Consider the following 25,235-nt stretch of genomic DNA (forward strand, 5'->3'; position numbering starts at 1 on the left):
GGTGCCTCCTGCTTGTAATGCTGCCTGTTCACTTCACAATCTGCAGGCTTCATGTGCTCCAAAGACACTGATCCTTTTCTGCTTGCTGCAGAATGGGCTGGCTGGCATGGCTGTTGCTTCTCAGGGGTATGGTGCTTAGCTGCCCATTCTTGTCACAGTTACTTCGCCCCTTCTGTTGACCATTTGGCCACGGTTTGACACTAAGGCCAAAGTGAGCTCATTTTATTCCTTGATCTTCATAATAACAACTTAATGCAGTCAGCAAATGTTGAAGCAATTAACATTTTATTTAGGATTTGATTTCACCAAATGCCTTGTAAGGCAGGTAACATAGATGTTGTTTGCATTTTAGAGACAATAATTTGAAGCCAATAGAATGTACTATGTACTCAAGGCCTAGATATACACTAAGGGTCAGATAGTCATCATGTTTTATGGTACAAACCTGAATCTTAGCTCCAAATGAACCCAAATTCAAATATGTATAGAAACAAGCCATTTGAGCCTCATATTCCTAACATATAAAATGTTCGTTGTAAGACTCAAGTAAAATAATATGAAGTGAGTTCCCTGACTAAGGAGAGGTACAGCCTGTAGGGACACTAACCAAGAGGGTCAGTGAGTTGCATGTGAATATGGCATGATATTTGGGAATGCCGGTCATGAGCTACATTAAGTGTTGGCTTTTCTGGAGACATGAAAGAAGGGATTCTTTAAAAGAAGACTAAAAGACTGGATGACATGAAAGCATTGAAAATTGTTATGGACACTAGGAACAAAATGGAAGGAGAGTGGGAGAGGGGAAGAGTATAAGAAAGGAAATTTGGGGGAAAAATAGAGAGGTAAGACATTTGTGGGACACATACGGTTTATCACCTGTTGATGATGTTGTGTATAGTATTCTCAACTGGGCTGGTCTGAGGTGTATATCATGCTCAGTAAAGTCTCCTTATAATTTAAATGATGAATAATGGTTGAATGTATAAATAATAATAATAAGGAAAAAGAAATAGCATCGTGATACACACACACACAAAAGCCCTCTATTCTAATCTCTCCAATTTCGTATCTCTCTCTATTCCCACCATTCCTGTTTCTGCTACTACTGCTAATTTTCCTAAAACCTCAGTCAAAACAATACAATATTCTGTTGAAAAAATCACCCAAACAATGCAAAACAAAAAACTACCTGTTACAGATGAACACACTCTAACTCTTTACTTGGCATTCAAGGATCTCCTTTTGTGAGTTGTCCAAACAGTTCCAGTAACAACTTCTCTCTCTGTCAATAAGTGGTGACAGTAACAATATCATTATGTAGTTTTATTGGCCCTTATTAATTATGAAGAGTGTTTTCATTGTTATAACATGCTCATTTTCTTCATTCTGCACATGAAGAAAGTACACTTTTAAGATATGCTAGCACACATCTGAGAGACTAAGCAGGCCTCGGAACACTCTGAGTGAACATTTGGGAATTCTGGAGAGCACCACTTTGGCATTTATTTGTAAAATTTAAGTACTTCGAACAATATCACACTAGGCCAAAGTTCTCTATTCTTTCCCGCTGTTACTAAGTAGATCGAATACTCTAAACTGATTCCTTGAGCTTATCATACTCCCTTGGCGATGCAGACCGACTCCAAGGGGTTCTCTAAGCTTTTCCTCATTTAGACATCTTAAGAACATTGTATCTATTGCATGTTGAGTTCCCCAGAGGCTATAGCACAACTCTTATGATTTTTTCACTTGTAGCTAAAAGTAGTTGTTTCAAAATAATCCCTACCAGAATGCATTATCATTTTATAATATTGTGCTAGAGCCATGATTGCTTGCTAGAGTCATTGGGAATGGGGGAGGTAGCACTTTTGATAATGGACACAGATGTCATTGCCATCTTTTCTTGATAAGAAAGTAAGCAATGATGCTACTCTTAAAACTATAGCATAAGGGGGCGGGTAGGTGGTTAAAGGCACTGGACTCCCACCCACATGACCAACAGTAGTTTGAGTCCCAGGCTTGCTCTCTCTCTCTCTCTCTCTCACACACACACACACACACACACACACACACACACACACACACATTCGGGTAGGTGGTTAAAGGCACTGGACTCCCACCCACATGACCAACAGTAGTTTGACTCACACTCTCTCTCTCTCTCTCTCTCTCTCTCACACACACACACACACACACACACACACACACACACACACATTCTGTCCCTCTCTGGTCAAATTAAGACAAATAAAGAAATAAAGTTAAATAAAATAACTATTTTTTTGAGAGTTTTTTACATTTATTTTTATTTTTATTTATTTATTTATTTTTTGCTATAGGGTGCGTGAACTTGCCAGAAAGAGAGAGAGAGAGAGAAACAGAAAACAAGAAATCACCCCCCCAGGGGGGATGGCCACTCCACAATCTCTTCTCGTCCATTCTCCTCTCAGGATCTTGGGCATGCACACACACACGCCCGGCTTGAGTTTAAGCCACTGGGTCTGGGACTCGAACCATGGTCGACTACATGAGAGTCCAACGACAAAGCCATTAGGACAACTGCTGGTCCCAATAAAATAATTCTTAAAAAAAAAAGAAAAGTTATAGCATAAGATTGAACACAATAAGCATTCAATAATTATTTGTGGGATGCTGAAACAAATGGAAACATTTTCTCTCTTCATTTAATGGTACAGATCAGCTATCAGTGTTGCCTGGAACACTTTTATTATCGATATTTAATCAACCTAGAAACAATGCTCACGGACTCAGTACTTTTACACTTCATGGACACAGACGCAGGTCTAAGTTTAGGCCTTTTCATTTTGTCAGTTTCCCTGAACTGCTGAGTCCTGCATGAACAAAAGAAAATTAAATAAACTGAGGACAGCTGAAGTACTTCCTCTATGAATTCAGAACTTATACCCTACCCACATGTCAAATGGAATCATCTCACTAGCAACAAGGAGAGGCCACTTTCATTAAAGATTTCTATGTGGCACTTTGAGGGTAGGCTCCTTACTTGCTTGAACTCGACTTTCTCCTGAGCCTAATTTGACAGAAACAGTTATCCCTAACTATAGACAAGAAAATCAAAACCCAGTGAGGTGAAGTGAGTTGTTAGTTTGCAGTGTTAGTAAGTGACAGCACTAGGATTCTATTCAGCAATGCCTGATGACAGGGCTGATGAGTTCTCTAACATGTTACTCTGTTTTGTAGTGTGAGTCTGGAAAGGTAAAGGATTGAGTGTCCAGGGTTGTACAGAGTTGACCTTGACTTCTCTCAGTTGCTCTAAGAGGTTGATGTTGCTATTCCCATTTTTGGATGAGTTAATTGAAGCTTGAAAATTATGAGTGGGATCAACTGGTGGCATAGTGGTTAAGATGAACAGATCCCACATGGCTGACATTACAGTTTGATTTCCAGACCTGGTGGCTTGAAAAATACTCTGGGCACATGTGTGCATGCCCTAAATCCTGAAAGGGGATAGAAATGGAGGAGACAGGATTGTGGCATGACCATCCCTTATTAGGGTGCTTTTTTATTTTCCTTCTTTTTCTCTCTGTCTCTCTTTAGTGAGTGCATGAGCCTTCTGGAAAATATAAAAAGAAAGAAAGAAAGAAAAAGATTGTGTGTTAATCCTATCGAACTTTCTACACAGTGTCAAGATTTTACCTGGTGATAGTTTTAAGGTAACTATAGATTAAATACCAAGGTATACTGCATGAGCTTGCGTGACCGAGGTTTTTTTGCGCGTGGCTACTTAATTCTTTGTATCTCAGACAAAGAGACTGCACAGGGTGGGTAAAAGAATTTATGAAGACAATTTCTTTGTCTGAGATACAAAGAATTGAGTATCCACACGCACAAAAACTCAGGCAAAACACCCTCAGGCAAAATGGCCATGCCACAATCCCATCTCCTCCATTCTCTTCTTGGGATTTTGGGCACACATACACACACACCCAGTGTGATTTTCAAGCCACTGGGTCTGGGGCTAGAACTGCAGTCAACCATGTAGAAGTCCAGTGTCTTCATCACTACGCTACCTGCTGGCCCCAACAGGGCCCCTTCTAAAGTATTTCTTGGAGACTCAAAATTTAATGTGCATTACAGAATACAAATCAAGTAGTGATTAGTTTATTTCTTTTTAATGTACTTTCGGGCTTTTATGTAAAAAAGAAAATAGATAAGATATGCAAGTAGATTTTTATTTTCAGCATCTAGGTTTGAGTACAGAACAACCTGATGCCTGAAAGATTGTTTCCCATGGAATGGATTCAACTCTGCTCAGATTAGTACAGTACTTGAAAATGGGAGCTTCTCAGCTGCTCTTGTCCAGCTGTTTACAGATGCTTTCAACCAGTAGGAACTTCACCCCGAGTCATTACACTAATGGTTTGGCTGTCACCTTGTGATTTATCAGTGAAATTGCTCCTTTGAATGGGGAGTATATAAAAGGATGGCCTGCTCATAATTCATGCTGTTGCATAGCAGCGATGACCTGGGGTAAGACAAACCCTATAGAAAGCAAGGCCGTTAGTCAGATAATATAACGTTTTCTCCACTGCAGTACATGTGGTGATGCAGTCTCGTGGATCGTGTGGCATTAATGATTCGAATACAATTTCGGTTTTGCAAACAGAAGATGTGTTTGTGGAAATTGTGAGAGATTATTTGGCGTGTTGGATTTTGTCTTCTGGCATCTCATGATATTTATATTCTCATGAAGTACTATGCTGGGGTTTAGTTTGAGCTTTCGAAATCAGATCATGCCTTTTCTCTGCAGTGACACTGGATTACACACTGACATCTGAATGTGCCTGAATAAAAGCAACTCAGAATTTGGGAGGATGGTTGGATTATGATAAAGCTTTCTGAATACTCCTAGCACTTCTACAGCAGCCAAGGGATTTTCAGGGCCATAGGACACACAATAAGCAGCTCTCATTCTTTTCTCTCCAGCTTATGGCCTCTGAAGAAGCTTAATAATTAAAGAGGCACATTATCAGAAAGTTTTTAGGACTTCTATGTCACCGCTTGTTTTGGTCCCATCCAAATATCTAGCAGATTTTAGAATCAAAAAGGGCAACAGTTTAAAAAGGTTTTAAAACTAGGGTGTACGCAATAATATCCTGGTTGCTTATCTGGAATGCAGGCATTAGCCAACAAAGCTATAGATGGATCCATTAGCATGTACTTGCTGGTCAAGACTGGCAACCCACCCCTTCGTGGAAAGAGACTCACTCATTTTAAGCCACCCACAAATACTTTCCTTGGTTTATTCAGGACTTGTGCCTACATTTAGATGCTTTTCTATTACCGACCACACAGCATGTCCTGTGGTTCAGGAGAAATGCAGAGAAGGTAGCATACTTCTTCCCTACTGAAATGTGTGTCTTATGTCCAGATCTCCTTAGGCTACTAAAGCAAGATTCTCTTCTATTCATTGAACATATTAGAAAAAGCTCACCTGACAATATGTCAGGTTTGTTAAAATCACTTCCAAAGGATGCCTCTAAGTCTGGTGACATCTGAGTACTCAGTTATTGTTTTAAAATACATTTGCCAAGTGGATTTATTATTACAGTTGTATTGAGACTAATTAACTCTATTGTGTAGAAGGACACATGAATCCAAGTTAGTTCAGTTCTATTGAATAGGTGAATTTTAACCAACGCCTCTTATTCTGATTGCATGCTTATGTGTGCTAAACTGCCTTTGAATATGCCCTTCCCTATTATTTCCATGTCCTGTACTCATGCCTTTGTGTGGTCCCTTCCCTTGAGTGTGGGCTGGACCTAATGACTACCTTTTAACAGAAGAGTATGGCAGAATGATAGGATTACCAATTTTGAGACTAGGTTATAAGACTGAATTCTGGCCTAGCTGAATTCAGGTGATAGGGTGCCTCAGTGAAAAACTGGAGTCACATGAGAAGTCCAGATTCAGATTCGGGGTTAACTTGAACCCACTGGGCACACCTGTGGCCATACTTGTGAGCATGCCTGCTATATAGCTGGTTGGGAGAAGTATGGTAGCATGAAACACACTCTCTTTCATTGTCAATAAATAAGATAAAATAAAGTTAAAGTGAAAAAGACGGTGGCTTCTGCATAGCTAGTACTCTCTGGTTATCTTACTAACTCCGATGACTGCTGTTGGGTAATGAGTTGGACTTCAGAGAGGTCCATGCAGCAAGAAGGTAAGAGCATGCAACCTCTGAACAACAGCCAACAGGTCACTGAAGTCTGTAGTCAAATGGCCTGCAAGGAACTGAATCCTGCCAGAAAATACTGAGTGTGCTTGGAAGTTGAACTGGACATGACCGCAACCCTGACTAAGAATTTGTAGCTTTAAAGGAGACCCTGAGGGACCAACAGTTGGCATAAAGGCTATGTCACTGGGCTCCCATGTAGTCAACCATGGTTTGAGTCCCTGAACAGGTGGCTTAAATTCACACCAGGCACATGTGCGTGTGTGCCCAAGATCCTGAGAGGAGCATGGAGGAGAAGGGGTTGCGGTGTGGCCGTCCCCCTGGTGGGGGCGATTTCTTGCTTTCTGGCTCTCTGTCTTTCTGGCGAGTGCATGTGCCCTATAGGAGAAACCTCTCAAAACAAAAAATAAATAAATAAAATAATAAAAGAGACCCTGAGCTGGAGTACCTAGTTAAACCACAGTCAAGTTTCTATTGCATAGATATTATGGGACAATCAATGCATGTTAAGTAACTAAATTTTGGGATACTATGGCATACTGCAACAACAATTTGTACACCAAGCAATGACTGGGGGTTCTAGGATTCACACTTGATTTTTACTGGTCATTTCTAGCAATAAAAATAGGGAAAGACATAAACATCAAGAGAGGGCACCATAATTCTAGATTAGGATCATCTACTTGCATGTGGAACTAATGTTTCTTTGAATAGGCAAAAAGTGTAGAACAGAGGAGGGAGGGTAAAAACCAGGAAGCTATTGGTGCTGGCACAGTCAGTCTTTCTCTCTGTCTTTGCCTAAGAGCTAATGAGGGGTCTACCAAATGCTGGTGAGTTATTGTTTATAGAGAGAATTGAAATATGAATGAAATTAGCATATAACCACATGAGGGCTATAAAAAGCAAGGTAGTGTTTTCAGTGTACAGTAAATTCTAAATGTCCCTAATAAACTTCTTGGTATAATTCATTGTTTTTTGGAACTCAGGGGAGAGTAAGTGAAAGTTATCACAATTAGAGGATCCAATCCTGAGATCCCTTAATGCAGCATGGTGTGATTACTGTGTAGTTGTGTAGTTATTAGGCATCTTTTGGTTGCAAATAACAATGAACAGGACTCAAACAGCTAAAATAGTTTTTGGTTTATTAGACTGTTAGTAGAAACTTTTGAATAGATAAGGCTGTATGTAGTAGCTAAATCATAGCTGGCTCCTCTCAATGCAAGATGGCTGTCAATGATTCCAGAGACCATAAGTATTCTTGTTCATATCCTAGAAGAGCATGTCAGGAAAGAGTCAGGGATTTTCCTTATAGAGAGACCTGCATCAATGTCTCCTTACTTGTGATTGGTCTGCATTGGGTCATAGTCCCAGGTCTAATTCAATCATCATAGACATGAGAATAAGCTTTCTTGTTTGACTGAAACCATTCAAGGCCAGTTCCTCAAGAATCAGTTTCCCTTTGAAGCACACTGACTGAATGGGGAAAGATGATACACTTGAACAAAAGTCAGGATTTATTATCAAACAAAAAGCAAATGAATGCAGAGCATCAAAACCGAACAAAAACCTTTGAAATGGGCAGTAGGCTCTTTCACACTGAGATACAGCTGTCTGCAACTCCCTCAGCTTCTTTTATTAGGTGAAAGTAGAAAGAAAGATCTGACCTCTTCCTGTAGTCTAATAAAGGAAGGAGCTATTTCTCTTGTGGGACAGCTAACCAATTTGATTTATAAAGGTGGGGAGGCAGTCTAGGGGCAACTAAGTGGTATTTAGGGAGGCTCCAATTCCCGAACAAGTGCAACCATGAATTCAGCATGTGACTTGAGACTTTTAACACTTCTGGGTCTCTGGTGTCAGGTGACTTTTGGCTTTAAACATTTGGCTTTCCTCTGAGGTGGGTGGGTATATATGGCATAGGTATGTATGATCTGTTATAAGCTTCTTGCTATGTAAGAACTTCATGCCATTTTTTTGAGCTATAAATAACGTGATGTCTGGTAAAAGGAACCATAGGCTGTTATTTCTTCCATAAATGATTGAGACAGGGCCATAATTAATCGACAGTCATACAAATGCCAGAAACTGGTAAAGTGGTTTAAATAGGAGGAAAGAAATCCTCCACACCAGCCCACAGGTGACCTTCTACAGAGAAAATGGGTTTTATGCCATAAATAAACATAATAAGTATAATGAACAGGAAGTAGCTCATTGTTAAAAAAAAAAGATCATCTGATTATCTCTTGCTGATTATATAAATGCCAGAGAGCAATTTTAAATATTCTAAAGATAACTAGAATAATTTACAAATGCCTCTATACAGAGTAGCAAAGGAGCAGTGTGCAAATTGACAAATCATGCTGACCTTGCCGAAAGAGCTTTATAAATTAACTTCTGAGAAAGAACACAGACTCTGTTATACCATCCCATCATTGACCAAGACTTCACGAAAGAATTGGTAGCTAATTTTTGATTTCTGAGTAAAAAGAAAAAGAATCCTTTTACAGAAAATAGATGCAATTAAAGTAGAAAAATCACATCAGAACATTATAATCAGCCTTAGGTCCTCTGCCATGAGTTGAAACTCCAGGGTCAGGTTTTCTGAGATCACTCCTAGTCTCAGCACTTAAAACAAGTCACTGAATGTCTCTGAGCCTTTGTTTAGGCACCTGCAAAATGGGAAATAACAGCACCTATCTGGTAGACTTGAGGGAATGAAGTCAGAGAATGTAATTAAAGCACTGAGTATAAAGCCTGGCACACACACACAAATGCTCCCAATCTGTTATTTCTTAAAAGGAGGATTTTCTCTTTTCTAGCTTCTGCACAAGAAATGACAGGGAATGTCATACTTTAAGGATCAATGTCACAGGTTACTCAGTCTCTCATGACTCACCTTCACCCAATCCATGAACAGAAATACATATCATAGACATGTTTGATCTGGTTTTGTTTGCCAGGATTCCTCAGTGCCCAGAACAGAGCTGGACCCATAGGAAGCATGCAATGAATAGTCATGTCTAATCAGCTGACTGTTGTACTAGGTAACTCAGTAGCTGCTCTGTCCTGGTGGGTGACAGCAATACTATGGCTGGTCTCACTCTGACTGAGGTGAGGAATGTGTTGTTTTAACATTTGTACATTTTTCTTTTCACTGCCCAGAGTTTTAACCAGGCCTGGGTGTTCCCCTCAGTCTTCTTGCCTGAGCCAACCCCACCCATCCCTCTCTCTCTCTCATCCATTAACAAACTTTCTTACTCCCAAACACAATGCTCCAAATAGGTTCTTAGTGTTAGTGAGGGCAAATGTTCATCTTCAGCCTTTGCTGGGAAATATTTTTATGACTACAGAAGAGTTTCTGAACTTCCATTGCTTTTCTACCTTTCAAATAAGAGATCTTTACTTGCAGGGGACAATATTTTACAATTTTATTTTTTTTTCTCAATTTCTGCAACAAAAGAAAGAAGCTGCCATTTCTGAGTACTGAAAATGAGGCAACATGATGCTAGGTGTTTTTACCTAAATTACATAATTTAACACCCTTCATAACCTGGGGGAATGAAGCAAGTATTCATGTTTTTATTTTATAATCCAAGAAACTGTGGCTCAGAGAACCTGAATAAATTGCTCAAGGTCACAAAATAGCAAGAGCTCAAAGCGGGATTCCAACAGAGTTTTATAAGGTCTCATGGTCACGCCATTTCGACCTGATTCCCTGCCTTTTCTATATTGTATGCTTTAGACTATTTTCATCACATATTCTACTCTTCTTAAAGCACAGGTCAAATGTTGCACATTCTTTTATGCCGATGTTTCTGACTTTGTGAAAAAAAATTTTTTTTTTTGAGTGTAGGGATTTTGTAGGCTTACAGAAGTAAAATGAATCTCAGACCTTACAAAGAAACTACAGTGTACAATGTAAGAACATAGAATTTGGACTCAGATAAACATGGTCAGTAGCACCCCTGGGAAACATATATGGTCATTTTTCTTAGCCCTTGTTTCTTGATCTGTAAAATGAGAGTATTAATACCTAACCCACAGGGCCAGCAGGTGGCGTGGTGGTTCAGGGCACTGGACTCCCTCATGGCTGACCACAGTTTGAGTCCTGGATCTGGTGGCTTGTTTTCTTACTCTCTCTCTCTCTCTCACTCTGTCTCTCTCTAATCATATTAAAATAAATAAAGTTAAATAAAATATTTATTAAAAAAATAAAACAAACCTAACCCAGAAAGGTTTTGATGACCATATGAAGATGGTGATGCATGAGAAGCTCTGAGCTTACGATCTCAGAAGTGTGCTTCCTTCAAGAACCAGGGCTCTTGTCTGGGCAGTATGTGGCAGACTGAGGCCTTTTTCAACTGCACTGATCTGTGACCTGCACATCTCTACTCTAAGACAAAAGGACACAGGTATGGAATGGCATGAAGACTGAAGAATAAATATTCTTTCCTGACGTTTTGGTTTAGTGCCTAAGTTTTTTAGTAGCGTGTTTTTAGCAGATGTCTTTAAAACTTTGAATTTTGCAATTGCAAATCCACCAAAAAAAATTAATACAAAGTGGAAACAAATGTCTATAAACATTCCAGCAACCTATGAGACGAACTAATTTTACCCAGTGTTTTTCTGCCAGCTCACCTCGTACTGAATATGAGCTATAAACTAGCTTATCTACTTTAATAAAAGTTGTTTCATATGTTGCCCTTTAAAATCACAAATGTCAATAGAAAAAAATTTATTTTTCTTCCATAATAAACAAAATGTTTCTGTATCTCCAATTAAAAACCTTGAGAACTGCTTTTGAACAAATACAAAAGAAACAACTTTCTTTATTTAGCATTTATCTATAGCAAGATATGAGAAAGTGAAGGAAAATGTACATATTTTACTTTTTTAACGAAGTTTTTTTCCACAGGGTGAGTACACTTGCTAGAGAGAGACAGAAAAAGACAGTAAGAGGGAAAATGAGACATCACCACCCCCCATGTGGGTATGGCCATGTTGTAATCCCTTCTCCATTTTCCTCCTGGGATTTTGAGCAAGCAGACACATGTGTCTGGTGTGACTTGCTTAAAATGAGAGTTTACCTATTAGTGGGAGGCTTAGTATTTTCTTACTTTGGAGTGAAGTCTGAACTAATGCTAATTTTCTGTAACTTTAGCATCTCTGAGTATAGGTCTGTGGAACAGGAAAACACCTCTCAGTCACTCTTAATTTGTCTTCTACTTTCCTTGTTAAACTGTAACACTTTTCTTTTACTAGACCTTCTTTTTACTTCACTAAACCAAAACAATAAAAATGCTGTTGGACTAATTATAATGTTATTATTATCATCATTATTTACCATTATTTCTGTAAAATTAACCTGTATGTTAGGATAGTACAGAGAATTTTAGCATCACATCTGGAAGATATCTTGCAAATTTATTCTGGAAACTTATTCTCTTTAATTTATTTTTAAAATGAATTTATTTATTTTACCTTCATTCACTGAGCATTATCACAGCATACAAAATGTGACTTCCCATGCAGAATACACTGTATAATGACTTACTCATACATGTTATCATCAACAAATAATTTTCCATTTCTTGTTAAAATTAGTTTATTCTTCAGGTTTTCTGTAGAATTTACTTGTCTTTTTAGTACACCATTCATTAATTTAATTGTATGGCTTGTGGTCTGAATATCTACCACTAGACAGTGGTCTCCTTGAAAGTGAACTATGGCTTTTTCATTTCTCGATCTTCATAACACCAACCTAATGCATTCAGCAAATGTTGATGCAATTAACATTTTATTTTGGATTTTATTCCACCAAATGCCTTGTAAGGCAGATAACATAGATGTTGTTTGCATTTTATAGACAATAACTTGAAGCCAATAGAGTTTATTATGCACTCAAGGCCATAGTACTTGTGAGAATTGGACAAAGAACTTGGATTTGCATTCTATGACCCTTTTTTCTGAAATTCTGCAAGGGGCCGTCACAAAGTTCATGAAAATGCATATTATGAAAAATCTATGCATAGATTTCAAAATGTGTTTGGACCAAAATAAGCTAATACTTTAATTATATTTCTCCATGAATTTTTGAAGTTTCCTCATATTACTTCCTTATATATATCTACAATTTTCATTATCATGAGTATGTATGTCTTCACCACTCTCTATATTTCTTTTTTTCTTGCTAAAATCATGTCTACTTGCTTATCCCTAACTGACCTTTTAACCTTTGCCCTGTAGAAGGGAGGCCAGAACAAATAAATAGTTCTATTATTCTTCTCTAAGGGATTATTCATCCGTGTTTCTTTATCTTGTGTTCTTTTGATAAGTTTTAAGCAATAGTTACCTAAAAGAGTTCCAGGGCTAAGAGAAATTAATTAGAAAACAATTGTAGGAGGGACCAGCAGTTAGTGTAATGGCTATGTCGCTGGACTCCCACTTAGTAGACCACGGTTCGCATCCTGGACCCGGTGACTTAAGACTCATGCTGGGCGTGTGTGCGTGTGTGCCCAAGGTCCTGAGAGGAGAATGGAGGAGAAGAGATTGTGGCGTGGCCATCCCCCCTGGGGGGTGATTTCTTGCTTTCTGTCTCTCTGTCTCTCTCTGTCTGTCTGGTGGGCGCATGCGCTTTGTAGCAAAAACCTCTCCAAAAAAAAAAAAAAGAAAACAATTGTAGGATGGGATGCATGCACACACATGCACACACACATGCACACACACACACACACACACAGACAGAGTTCAGACATACTAAATTGACTTAGATTATAAAGTGCAGAGTAAAAAGAATAGAAATAGAAGGAGATTATGAAAAAAGTAGAGCATAGTGAACTAAAGAGATTCCGTTTTCACGAATTAAATATAGTTCTTAGACCATCTCAGGTTTTGGTTTTTAAATCAAGATGGTATCTGACTTAACTCAGAAACTCTTGAGGTGAGGCCCAGGAATCTTCACTGTGACAGTAGCTTCAGGTGATTCCTATGTACAGTACACAGAACCTGTGAGTTCACAGATAAAAGCAATGTTCCTTCTTGTACTTCTACTTCTACTTACTCTTCCTTCTCCTCTTCTTCTAGGATCCTTATTCCTTTCCTTACAGAAAGAGAGAAACAGAGAAAATTATAGAGGGGTACTCCCAACATGCACTGCATTCAGCAATCCACCTCTAGCTTTAAGCCAGGATCACAGGCATGTACTGAAGCATGTAGAAGGAGACTTTGGAAATAAGACCCCCAAAGAACAGGCAGTAATCTCCAAAATAGACAAGTGGGATTACATCAGATTAAGAAGTTTCTGCACAGCAAAGGACACAATAATTAGTGTGAATTGACAACCCTCGGAATGGGAGAATGTTTTTGTAAACTATGCCTCACATAAGAGATTGATAACCAGAATACACAGGGAACTCAAGTAGCTTACCTGAAAAAAAAAAAAAAAAGATTAACCCAATTAAAAGATGGGAAAATGAGCTGAACAACAACAACAAAAACTCTCTAAGGAAGTCATACAAACGGCCAAAAACCATAGTAAGAAATACTCAACATTCCTCATCATAAGGGAGATGTAGATCAAAATCACGAGATACCACCTAACCCCTTTCAGAATGACAAAGATTAAAAATACAAAAAATGGTAAATGTTGGTAGTGAAAGGGGAACTCTCCTACAGTCTTGGTGGGGATGGAAATTGGTCCAGCCACTGTGGAAAACAATATGGAGGTTCCTAAAGACCTACAAATAGAATTACCATATGATCCAGCAATTCCACTCCTGGGATCTACTCAAAGGACAGGAGATTGCTCAGTGAGAAAAACACTTGCACATCAATGTTTATTGCAACATTATTCACAGTTGTTAAGACATAGAACCAACCCAAATGTCCATGAACAGATGAATGGATTGAAAAAATGTGGCACATACACTCTATAGAATACTATTCAAGCATAAAAAACAAGACCCTGGCATTTGATAGAAAGTGGTTGAATATGGAAGATTTATTGCTGATTGAAGCAAGTCAGGCTATGAAAGAGATATTGTATGTCTCCACTTAATATATACCTACTGTCTGCACTCTATGGTAGAGACTGAGAGACTGGAGGACATAAAAGCATTGAAAATAGTTATGGATACTGGATACAGTGTGGAAGGAAGGTGGGAGAGGGGAAGAGTATAGGAAAGGAAATTAGGTGGAAAAAAATAGAGAGGCAAGTCATTTGTGGGATACGCTAATGGTTTATTATCTGTTGATGAAAATGTGTATAGTATTCTCAACTGGACAGGTCTAATTGTATTTCATGATGGGTAAATTCTCTTTACAAGCCAAATTATGTATAGCAATTGAATGTATAAAATAATAATAATAAATAAAAAAGGAGACTGTGATGTGAACCCAGGACTTTCCCAAGTGGTTCTAACATATAAGGACATTGTATTACTTTTGTACCACTGACTGCTCCAAAAACCAGTGTTTTTCTAATTAAATGTAAATAAATGGCATATAAATTTGGTTGATCTACAGATTCTGACTCAATAGATCTGAAAGTGGGACTTGAGAGTATGCTTTTAAGAAGTTTCCAGAAGATATCAAAACTGCTGGCTTGTGGAACGCATTTTGAGTAGCAAATCACTGGTATTGGGGAAGCTGCTGTGATGTGTGTGCTATGGAAAGTGAGTCAGAAAAAGTGAATTTTAAGAAGCATCACTATGATTTATGACAGAATTCTCCTTTGTCAACTCATCAGAAAACTGCTAAGGATTTAAAATTATCTTTCAATGTTTTGGGGGGGTGAGACTTTCATTTGGAGTAGTCCAGAGGCCATTTGGGATTATGGAGTTTCAGTTGTAAAATTCTGAATGGGAGACTGAGAAGAACTCAATGAATTCCTGATAGAGCCTTCTGCCCTATCTCCTAGTTTCAAATAGTTCAAGGGGAAAATAAAGTACATTTCTTATCTAATTTCAAATAGTTTTAGAGGAAACAAAAAGTAAATTCTCTGTGTAGCACATCGTCTGGGCTAGTTTCTTAATGCTTGTCTGTTTTATTTGTGCCAATTACAAGCAACAGCTGTTTTGAAGAGATGGTGGTCGTTAGGAAGTAACACAGCTGTGTGATTTAGATGAGATAACAGTTGTACAGCCAAGATAAGGCATCGTCGGAATGCAAACTGCCATAAGCCTGATTTAAAGCACAGATCCAAGGAGAAGAAACTCAAACCCAAATCAACTAAAATAACAACTCACCCAACAGGAAAAACAAAACAAAATTTCAACCCAGAGATGTTTAGCCCCAATGTTGAGTTTTCTTAGACTATTTTAAAAACAAGATTTGGACTAAAAATTGATTTCAATTACCTCAGTTGTTCTATAATGCCAGACTTAAAAACTTTTACTTTGTATTTAAATTTTTTTTGACAAGATATTATATCTTTTTTTTATTTTTATTTTTATTTTTATTATCATCATAATCTTCTTTATATTACATTGGATTACATATAACTTTACAGTGTATTACATTGTTTTTTCAAAAGGGAATGCCATGCATGTCAGTCATTACAGAGACATTAATCTCCCCACTTCAACATTCCATATCTTTTCTGTTTCCCCCAATCATTATTTTTATTATTCTAATTATTTTTATAAAACAGTCAATTGCTATTTCTCGTTTTGCTTGTAAAAATACTTTGCCCATCATGAAATACTTCTCAGACCAATCCAGTTGAGAATACTATACATGTCATCATCAACAGTTAATAAGCCCTATCTGTTTCTCACTAACGTCCTGCATCATAATCTTCTTTATATTACATTGGATTACATATAACTTTACAGTGTATTACATTGTTTTTTCAAAAGGGAATGCCATGCATGTCAGTCATTACAGAGACATTAATCTCCCCACTTCAACATTCCATATCTTTTCTGTTTCTTTGTATTTAAATTTATATTCAAAATCAATCCTCTTGTGGCTCAATATAATTTGAGATGTCCAAATCTTTAGGATTTATTCTGTGACAGAAAGGTAGATTTTCTGAAAACACCCAATAGTTAGTATGTGGAAAATTGTATTATCATAGTAAAAATATCATTTGCTCAATCTAGTGACTCAATAACCCAAGGAACTTTATATAAATAATAGTTTTTTCATGTGTGAGTAGGACATCATTTTATTTCCATATTTGAATAGTGATTTAATAGTTATAATATGTATAATTAATCATTACAATTAAATTCTGCCACTTAATGTTCCTTGTATACATTCCATGGTATTTTAGACCTAACACAATTTTATTAATGCTAGTCCTCTTAGAACACATCATTTTTCTCATCCTTGAACACACCAAATCTACTCATTTTTTATAAACAATATTAAATAAGATTTCTCTGTGAAGTCTTTTGGATCCTTTCATCTGAAATTAATATATTCATACCATGAACTCACATCACAGTTTATCTATACATTTATTATGCCACCCATATCTTTCTTTCTAAAATTACAATTACTAAAAATTGGTTTTATTTTCTTTTTAACCCATAAATCCATTGAAACCAAAATTCATATCTGATGCACCTTTATATCCTGTTTTGTTTCAAGTAAGTGATGAACTAAAAAATAAGTGTTGGTTGAACTTTCCTTTTGGAGTTTTTAGAGGAGAGCTCTCACTTATTTAGTTTTGATCAAAGAAAGACTAGGATTTAAGAAAGATGGTACAAGAGTAGTGACAGAGAATGAAAAATCTTACCCAGTCAAGAAGATTAGATATATTATTAGTCCTGAAATATTCTAGTACAGGGCCTCAGGAGGAATAGGTCTCATTTTGCTAAAAGTCATTCATTGTTGTGCACCAAATTTAACACTGGCATAAGTAATTACAATACTATATATAATATGCTTAAAGGCATAACAGATTACTATGTGATTTCAGAGGATAGAAAGTATTTTCAGTGGTGATGATAAAAGAAGTCTTCATTTAATTAACACAGTTATTGAGTTCTATATTTCAGGTTCTTGACCTCTTGGACTTTATGGTTTGATTGAGGAGACACAATGGTCAATATAATCATATACATGGCCCAGTTGCAGTGGTAGTTCAACCTTCTGCGATGCTGGAGGCTATGTGAGATATCAAGGTTTGGTTCTCAGGTGGACTTGCACATGGCAGGCATTGCATGTGTACCCATAATCCTAGCAGGCTGGAAAAGGCTGTGAGGAGGATCACAGCATTGGATCCTGTTGAGGGTGTTTGCTTTTCTCTCTAGGAAGACATAGATTTAAGACAATAAGATTGGGCCAGTCGGTGGTATGGTGGTTAAAGTAGCTAGATCTCACATGGTTGTCTTCTGGGTTTGAGTTCCAGATCTGGTGTCTCAGCAGACCATACCAGGCTTGTGTGTGTGTATGCCCAAAATCCTGATAGGAGAATGTAGGAGAAGGAAATGTGGTGTGGCCATCTCTGTTGTGGGAGTATTTTCTCACTTTCCTCTCTTTGTCTCTCTCCACCAAGTACATGCAACATACAACAATCAATCAATCAATCAGTCGGTCAATTGATAAAAAAAGAAGCTAGCACTTAAAAACATAATCAGACAAATAACTGTAAAATTACATCTATGTGAGAATTAATGAGACAATCGGTGTACAGTGTTTGACATACGATCTAATGAATATCAGCTAGTCTAATGATTAGCTTTTAATTTATAATAAATGGGGATGTTCCAAAGGTGTTTGAGCAAGAAAATGAAAATGATCAGAGATATGTTTTCTGACATTTAATCTAGAATTAATTTACCAGAGGATCGAAGTGGAAAGTGATTAGAATGGGAAGATCTATCCACTCTCAAATAGATATTTCACTTTAAACAAATTAAGCTGTCTTTAGTGAGAAGAGAGAAATGGAAACATATATTTGAAATGTTAGGGCAGTAGTATCAACACAGACTAGAGAGCAAAATGCTACAGGGACCTGGAGCATGGTGGGGGTGGGGACATAAATATGATGGCGATATTGAAAAAGCCTGGGGCTACAGCATTATGAGTAAGTTCATGTAGGGGATAATGAATTACCTTTGGGCTCAATAAGGTTGAAATGCTGAGATTCCCAAGTGAAGACTCTCAAAAAGTGGTTAGGGCTAGAAACTTATATTTGGGAGTAACCTGCATAGAATTAAAGTTAAAAATGTTGGCATGTGTAAAATTACCTTTGAAGGATGTAGAAGAAGGACAAAGATTTTTGAGAATCCCAAATTTTGTGTTGGAGGAAAAAAAAAAAAAAAGATCTGAGAAAGAGAAGGAAAGTCAAAAAGGCAGAAGAACCATGAATGAGCAGGGTTACTACATCCATGAAGGACAGGAATTCTAGAGGAGAGCAGTTTCACATTCCTGGGAAAGCTTCAAGTGAATGGTGAGTAAAACTTGCTAGATTTGGGGCCAGCAGGTGGCATGGTGGTTAAGGTGCTGGAATTCCCACATGGTTGACCATGGTTTGAGTCCCAGACCTGGTAGCTTGCTTTCTCACTCTCCCTCTCTTTTTCTCTCTGTCTTTGGCAAAATTCATGTGAAAAATAATAATAACAATAATAAATAAATCATTCTTTTTTTTAAAAAAAAACTTGCTAGATTTGACCATAGGAGATTTTTGATGATCCTCACAAGGAGGATTTTAGAAGAGTTTTATGGGCTAACCATAATACAATTGTGAGAAATATTTGGGAACTGAACGCAGTGAGCACAAACTCTTTGAAGAGAATCTGGGTGACAAAATTAGAGTAAGATGGGACCAGCAGTTAGCGTAATGGCTATGTCGCTGGACTCCCCTGTAGTACACCGCGGTTTGCATCCCGGACCCGGTGGCTTAAATTCATGCCAGGCGCGTATGCGTGCGTGCTCAAGATCCCGAGAGGAGAATGGAGGAGAAGGGATTGTGGTGTGGCCATCTCCCCTGGGGGGTGATTTCTTGCTTCTGTCTCTATGTCTCTCTCTGTCTGTCTGGCTAGCACACGCGCCCTAGAGCAAAACAAACAAACAAACAAAAAACCTCTCCCCCTCAAAAAAAAAAAAAAAATAGAGTAAGATAATAAAATCAGCCAGGTTGAAAGAGCTGAAAAGGTGAAGAAAATTTTTCTTGGAAGAGCTAGGATCTGTAATCAAGGTATGTAGGTATTTCACATGCTTTTTTTTTTTTTATTACTTGGCTAGATTAAATAATCTGAAGCAATAAATTCATGAGATGAAATTGGTGTAAACACTTTCAAAACTTCACTGGTTGGACCAGCAGATGACATGATGGTTACATTACTGGACTCCCACATGGCCAACTGAGGTTCAAGTCTCAGACCTGGTGACTTCAAACTCATGCCAGGCACATGTGCTTGTGTGCCCCCAAAAAATCGCAAGAGGAGAATGGAGGAGAAGGGAAGAAGGGATTGCATCATGGCCATCTTCCTGGGGGAGGGAGGTGATTTCTTGCTTTTATCCCTCTCTCTGTCTTTCCAGTGAGTGCACACGCCCTATAGCAAAAATCTCTAGAAAAAAAGAAAAGAAAAGAAAAGAAAAACTGTACTACATTTCTAAGCTGTCAAAAATAGCTACAGAATGACAGACTAGGTTTCAGGTAGTGGCAAATTCTACCTGCTATATAAAAAAGTTTCTAGGTAGCATACCTTGACTAGATAGAAAGCACTCATTCTGGGCTCTTGCTAATGGTAATAAAAAGGATAATAAAGGGTTTATAATGTTACCTTGGTATTCTAGATTGTTGACAATGAAAGGACCTGCAGCTATGTGCATTTCCAATTTTTATGTAATAACATGAGAACTATTGGCTCCTATTTATGGTTAGAGCTGGAAGCAATATCCTCTAAGGCTGGTAGAATGTACATTATAGATGATTAGTATATGGCTGTACTTATAATTTTATAAAATGTGTGTGTGTGTCTTTGTCTATAATTGCATTGTTAACAGAAATACTTGAAACTGGGTGATTTAGAAAGAAATAACTGTTTATAGATTCATAATTCTGGCTGCTGGAAAGTCTGAAAACAAAGGCCAGACATGAGACAGCCTGCAACACAAGTGACAGAAGCACAGAGGAGGGCAGATGTGTTCAGAAAGAGAGCAAGCTGTGGTCAGACTTCCTGTCTTTAATAGCAATCAGCTCTCATGAGAGCAAACTCCTTCTCACGAGAGCTAGAAATCATTGGTTCTTGCAAGACATCAATAATCCATTCATAAGTGGTGCTTCCATGATGCAATCATGGTGATCCAATCACCACCATCTAGGTCTCATCACCCCCTAACATCAAATTCCAAAATAGGGAACACTGGGGTATAAACCATTATTCAAACCATAGCAACACACACACACACACACACACACACACACACACACACAGACATACACCACATATTGATGTTTTGGTCAATGACAGATTGCATATCTCACATAATGATGTTTTGGTCAATGACAGATTGCATATCTGACAGTGGTCCCATAAGATTACACCATATAGCCTAGGGTGTAGTAGGCTATACCATCTTGGTTTATGTAAGTACATTCTATGATGTTTACACAATGACAAAATTGCCTGACACTTTTCTCAGAACGTATCCTGTTAAGTGACACATAAGTGAAGTATATATGTATATACAATAAGTACTAGTTATTAAGGGCTTACTAGATTGCAGGGGCTATGAAAGTAGAAATATCCCCTATTATCATTGTCCCAGCTTTGCAAGGTAGAGAATATTCTTCTTCTTCTTATTTTAATAAAGGAAGTATGAAATTTGGAAGGTAAGTATATTGTCCAAGGTTATCAGCTAGTGGGGGCTGCAGATGGAAACCAGACTCAGCTCTGCCCTTCACATTTTTCCTCTTTTGGGATGTGTAAATGGGACAATCAGGGATGCTACATATTTTGTAAGGGATGGGGAAAAGCTATTACTACAAATTGCATCCAGAATTGCATTGAATCAGTGAAGTGACCCAATTTTTCTTCCCCTTTCATGGGACTAGTGGTAGAAGGCCAGAGTTGGAAGAGAACTTAAGGAATTTCATTTCTGGAAACTGAGACTAGAGATTTGCTTAACATCACCCAGACTATTCATGACTAAGCCACAACTGCAGTCAAATCTGTGTCCAAGTCCTCAGTCTACTATCCTAGTAATATCTTAACAAATATGAAGAATGTTGAGTCTATGAATTTCTCAATGATTTGTTTTCATCTTTGAAAAGGCTTCTTAACCTTCTGAGCAGATTGCCTCGTAAACCTTGGGGGCTTTGACTTGATGTGGATTCTGTTATGCTAAAAAGTTTCCTCAGTAGAGCTTTGCCCATTATATTTTTTGACCGACATGTTCTTTTTCTTTTACAAGCTGAAAGATACGAGGGCTCTAAGGTGTATGGTGTACGAGCTGTTGTTAAGGAATGATGGCATGTCCGAGTGATTTATTTTGGCAATTTAATTGGAAATGCTGCTATTAGCATAAAACACTTCACTTGATATGGGTTTTATGTTCCTATTAAACAAGAGAGAGTGAATATCTACTCTTCATCAGCAGTATCATTCAAAAGGTGACCAGTATGCTTTCTTTTACAACATTATTTTATTAAAGTTGTGTGAGTGGTAATGATCTTTGGGGTCATTTATGTTTATTTAGAATAAAGCCTTAAAACCTTCCAGAGAAGTTCCAGCATCTTCCAAAAACTGGCATTGGTCAGCTCTTATATAAAGCACTATTGCTCCGTCCACGGTGGCTAAACTTCAGAAATAGATGCTGCAGCAGAGATAAATCACCACCTGGGATATTTCTCCCTTAAAGCAGGACAGTAATTGTAACAGGCTTGGTGCTTTAGTGAGTTTATTTTAAACATTCCTAAAAAAGGAGGGTTTGTAATTTTCCTTCAGATTACAAGTTGACATTTTGAAAAAAAAAAAAAAAAGAAAGAAAAAGTAGCAGGGAATGCAGCACTTCTGTGTGGTGGCAGCTGGTAATTACCATAGTGTGAGTGGGGCTAGATATAACCCAGGCATTTTAAGAAACATGGCTGATTACAGTGCTTTAAGAGTAACTCAAATCGGGAATTTTGCTTTGTTAGGCAAATTGAACTGTCTTGCTTCACCGATCTCATCTCACTTTTTTCTTTTGCTTCCCAATCAAGAGCCACCTTTCTGTCTTCAACTGCAAGGCTGTTCTTAGGAAGAGATATGTGTAAAACTCAAAAATGAAATAAAAAAAATAATAAATCTTTTAAAAGGACCAAGTATGAAACTGATTCTCACCATGACTATGCCTCTGTAAAGGTTCATGCTGCAATAGCATTTTGCATCATTTTAAGATCTTTACACTTTTAATTTTTGAGAAAGTGAAGGAATCATTTTGTGGCTGATATAAAAATTTTAAAAACCACACTGGCTAGACTGGGTTATGGGTACCCTCCAAAGGAACTCAGATTGGTGATGGGGGGAGTTAATCTCAATTGTCAGAGAGGTAAGAATTGAAAGAAAAGGATGGTTTTCTTTTTTCCAGAGAGAGATTTTTGCTATAGGGCACATGAGCTCTCCAGAGAGACAGAGAGAGATGGAGAGACAGAAAGTGAGAAATCATCCCCCAGGAGGGATGGCCACACCACAATCCTTTTTCCTCCATTCTCCTCTCAGGATTTTGATCATGCACACACATGTACTTGGCCTGAGTTTCAATCCACCAGGTCCAGAACTCGAACTGCCATTGACTATTTGGGAGTCCAACGACATAACCATTAAGTAATCTACTAGTCCCGAGAAAAGGATGGTCTTCTATAAAAATAAACTAGGAATATTATATTTTTAATTACAGTTATTAAATAGACACAATTCACTCTTTATATTCATGTATAGTTAAGATACTCAGTTCTCAATGTTGTCATAAAAATAAATGTGTGTGTGTGTGTTTACTACGTCATTTCTATTTTTAGTGATTTCTATTGTTTCCTACCTAACTCAGACCAATATGACCCTACTTTGTACAGCTGTCAACAATCCTTTTTCCTCCATTCTCCTCTCAGGATTTTGATCATGCACACACATGTACTTGGCCTGAGTTTCAATCCACCAGGTCCAGAACTCGAACTGCCATTGACTATTTGGGAGTCCAACGACATAACCATTAAGTAATCTACTAGTCCCGAGAAAAGGATGGTCTTCTATAAAAATAAACTAGGAATATTATATTTTTAATTACAGTTATTAAATAGACACAATTCACTCTTTATATTCATGTATAGTTAAGATACTCAGTTCTCAATGTTGTCATAAAAATAAATGTGTGTGTGTGTGTTTACTACGTCATTTCTATTTTTAGTGATTTCTATTGTTTCCTACCTAACTCAGACCAATATGACCCTACTTTGTACAGCTGTCACTGTCTCTTCAAACCTACATCTTCAATATATACTCTGTTGTCCTGTGCTAATATAACATTAAGTTAGTGTTATGGGATGAACTGGGACTCTGGACTGTAAAGTTTCCTGGAGCATAAGAAACTATATGGTCAATTATTTCTGAAGAAACTCTAAAAAAGCTGACTTTTTTTTCCACATAAGGAAGCCTTTATTTGAGGTTTAACATGAAATCATACAAATAAAATTTGTATAAACACAAAGTCCACATTGAGCCATAACACAGATAGCAAAGGACAAAGTAAAAACAGAAAACTAATTGGTGGCTATAAACAGTTGCATATAGTTGTGTCTTGTGCACTATAAAGTCTTTTACAAAATAACCATCTTAGACCGACAGAAGACCAATCTTCAATGTCATCCTGCAAGATGGATTACTTTCACATCTCCTCCTGCTTTTTGCAATGTCCTCCTTTAGTATGGCTGGTAATTGTTTGGTGATTGCCATCCCTTGGAGATTCCTTGCCGTAAGTACTCTATTGGCCACTGGGATATCTATCTGGATATCCCTGTCCATATCCACAGTTTCCACAGTTAAACCCAGTATAATCATATCCACCACAGCCACTATAGTTTTGATAGCCACCATAGGCACTAATATAATTTCCATCTCCTTGATCAAAATAGTTATTAAATCCCTGGTTCCAGTTCTGGCCCTGACCTCTGCCATGACCCCTAGTACTCCCTCTTCCACCAGCTGCAGCACCTCTTCTTCCTTATTGTTCTTGCTGTTGCCTATATACCTTCGGGTTGTGCAACCTTGAGTTCACATTTCCCGGAACCAATTTGATGGTATCTGCTTTCTAATAATTTCCTTATTGGTTCTTCCTCTGTGTATGTGATAAAACAAAATCCTCTTCTTTCATTCGTTTTTGTATCCATGGGAAGTTCAATGTTTTCAATCTCTCCAAAGGCTCCGAAATAGTCTTTGATTTGTTCTTCTGAAGTATCTGGGCTCAGCCCACCCACAAAAATCTTCTTGGGAGCTTCTTTCTCTTTTAAAGCTTTGGCCCTTTGGAGGTCTATCAACTTGCCATCCAGTTTGTGTTCTTTTAGTTCCAAAACCTTATCAACACTAGCAGCATCTTTGAAAAGCGCAAATCCAAATCCTCTTGATCTTCCAGTGACTGGATCTGTTTTAATTGTGCACTCTACAAATTCCCCAAGCCGAGACAAATATTCAGTCAGATCTTTCTTGCTTGTATCCCAGCTCAAGCCTCCAATAAACGTTTTACAGTCATACTACAGATTCTTGCTGGCGTTGATCTTGGATCCCTCCGCGAATTCCTCGTTCACGTCTTCCATGGCGTTGGAACTGTCTTTCCCCCGGTCCTGGTGCGCAGCTCGGGTCGCGGTAGCAGCAGTGGCAGAGCGTTGTATGAAAGTTGGCTTTTTCAACACCCATCTCCTAGGGCATGGGGCTAATCTATGTCTGTCAGAAAGTCAATTTATTAACTTATAATCAGTTATAAATTGCTATGTGGTGAGTATAACAATTCAGAAGACCTAATTATGGGTTATCTGATTACTTGGTAAAAGCACACTAAGAGCAAAGGAAATAAGCTTTTTTTTTTTTTTTTTTCC

The 25,235-nt window shown here is 37.8% G+C and overlaps 1 pseudogene; it reads right to left on the bottom strand.

The window, feature by feature from the left end:
• Positions 1-24,065: 24,065 nt before the first annotated feature.
• On the bottom strand, positions 24,066-24,971 carry LOC102471294 (heterogeneous nuclear ribonucleoprotein D-like pseudogene; annotated as a pseudogene).
• Between the last annotated feature and the right edge of the window lie 264 nt (positions 24,972-25,235).

The sequence above is a fragment of the Tupaia chinensis genome, unplaced genomic scaffold (assembly GCF_000334495.1).
Source record: "Tupaia chinensis unplaced genomic scaffold, TupChi_1.0 Scaffold000423_1, whole genome shotgun sequence".
NCBI lineage: Eukaryota > Metazoa > Chordata > Mammalia > Scandentia > Tupaiidae > Tupaia > Tupaia belangeri.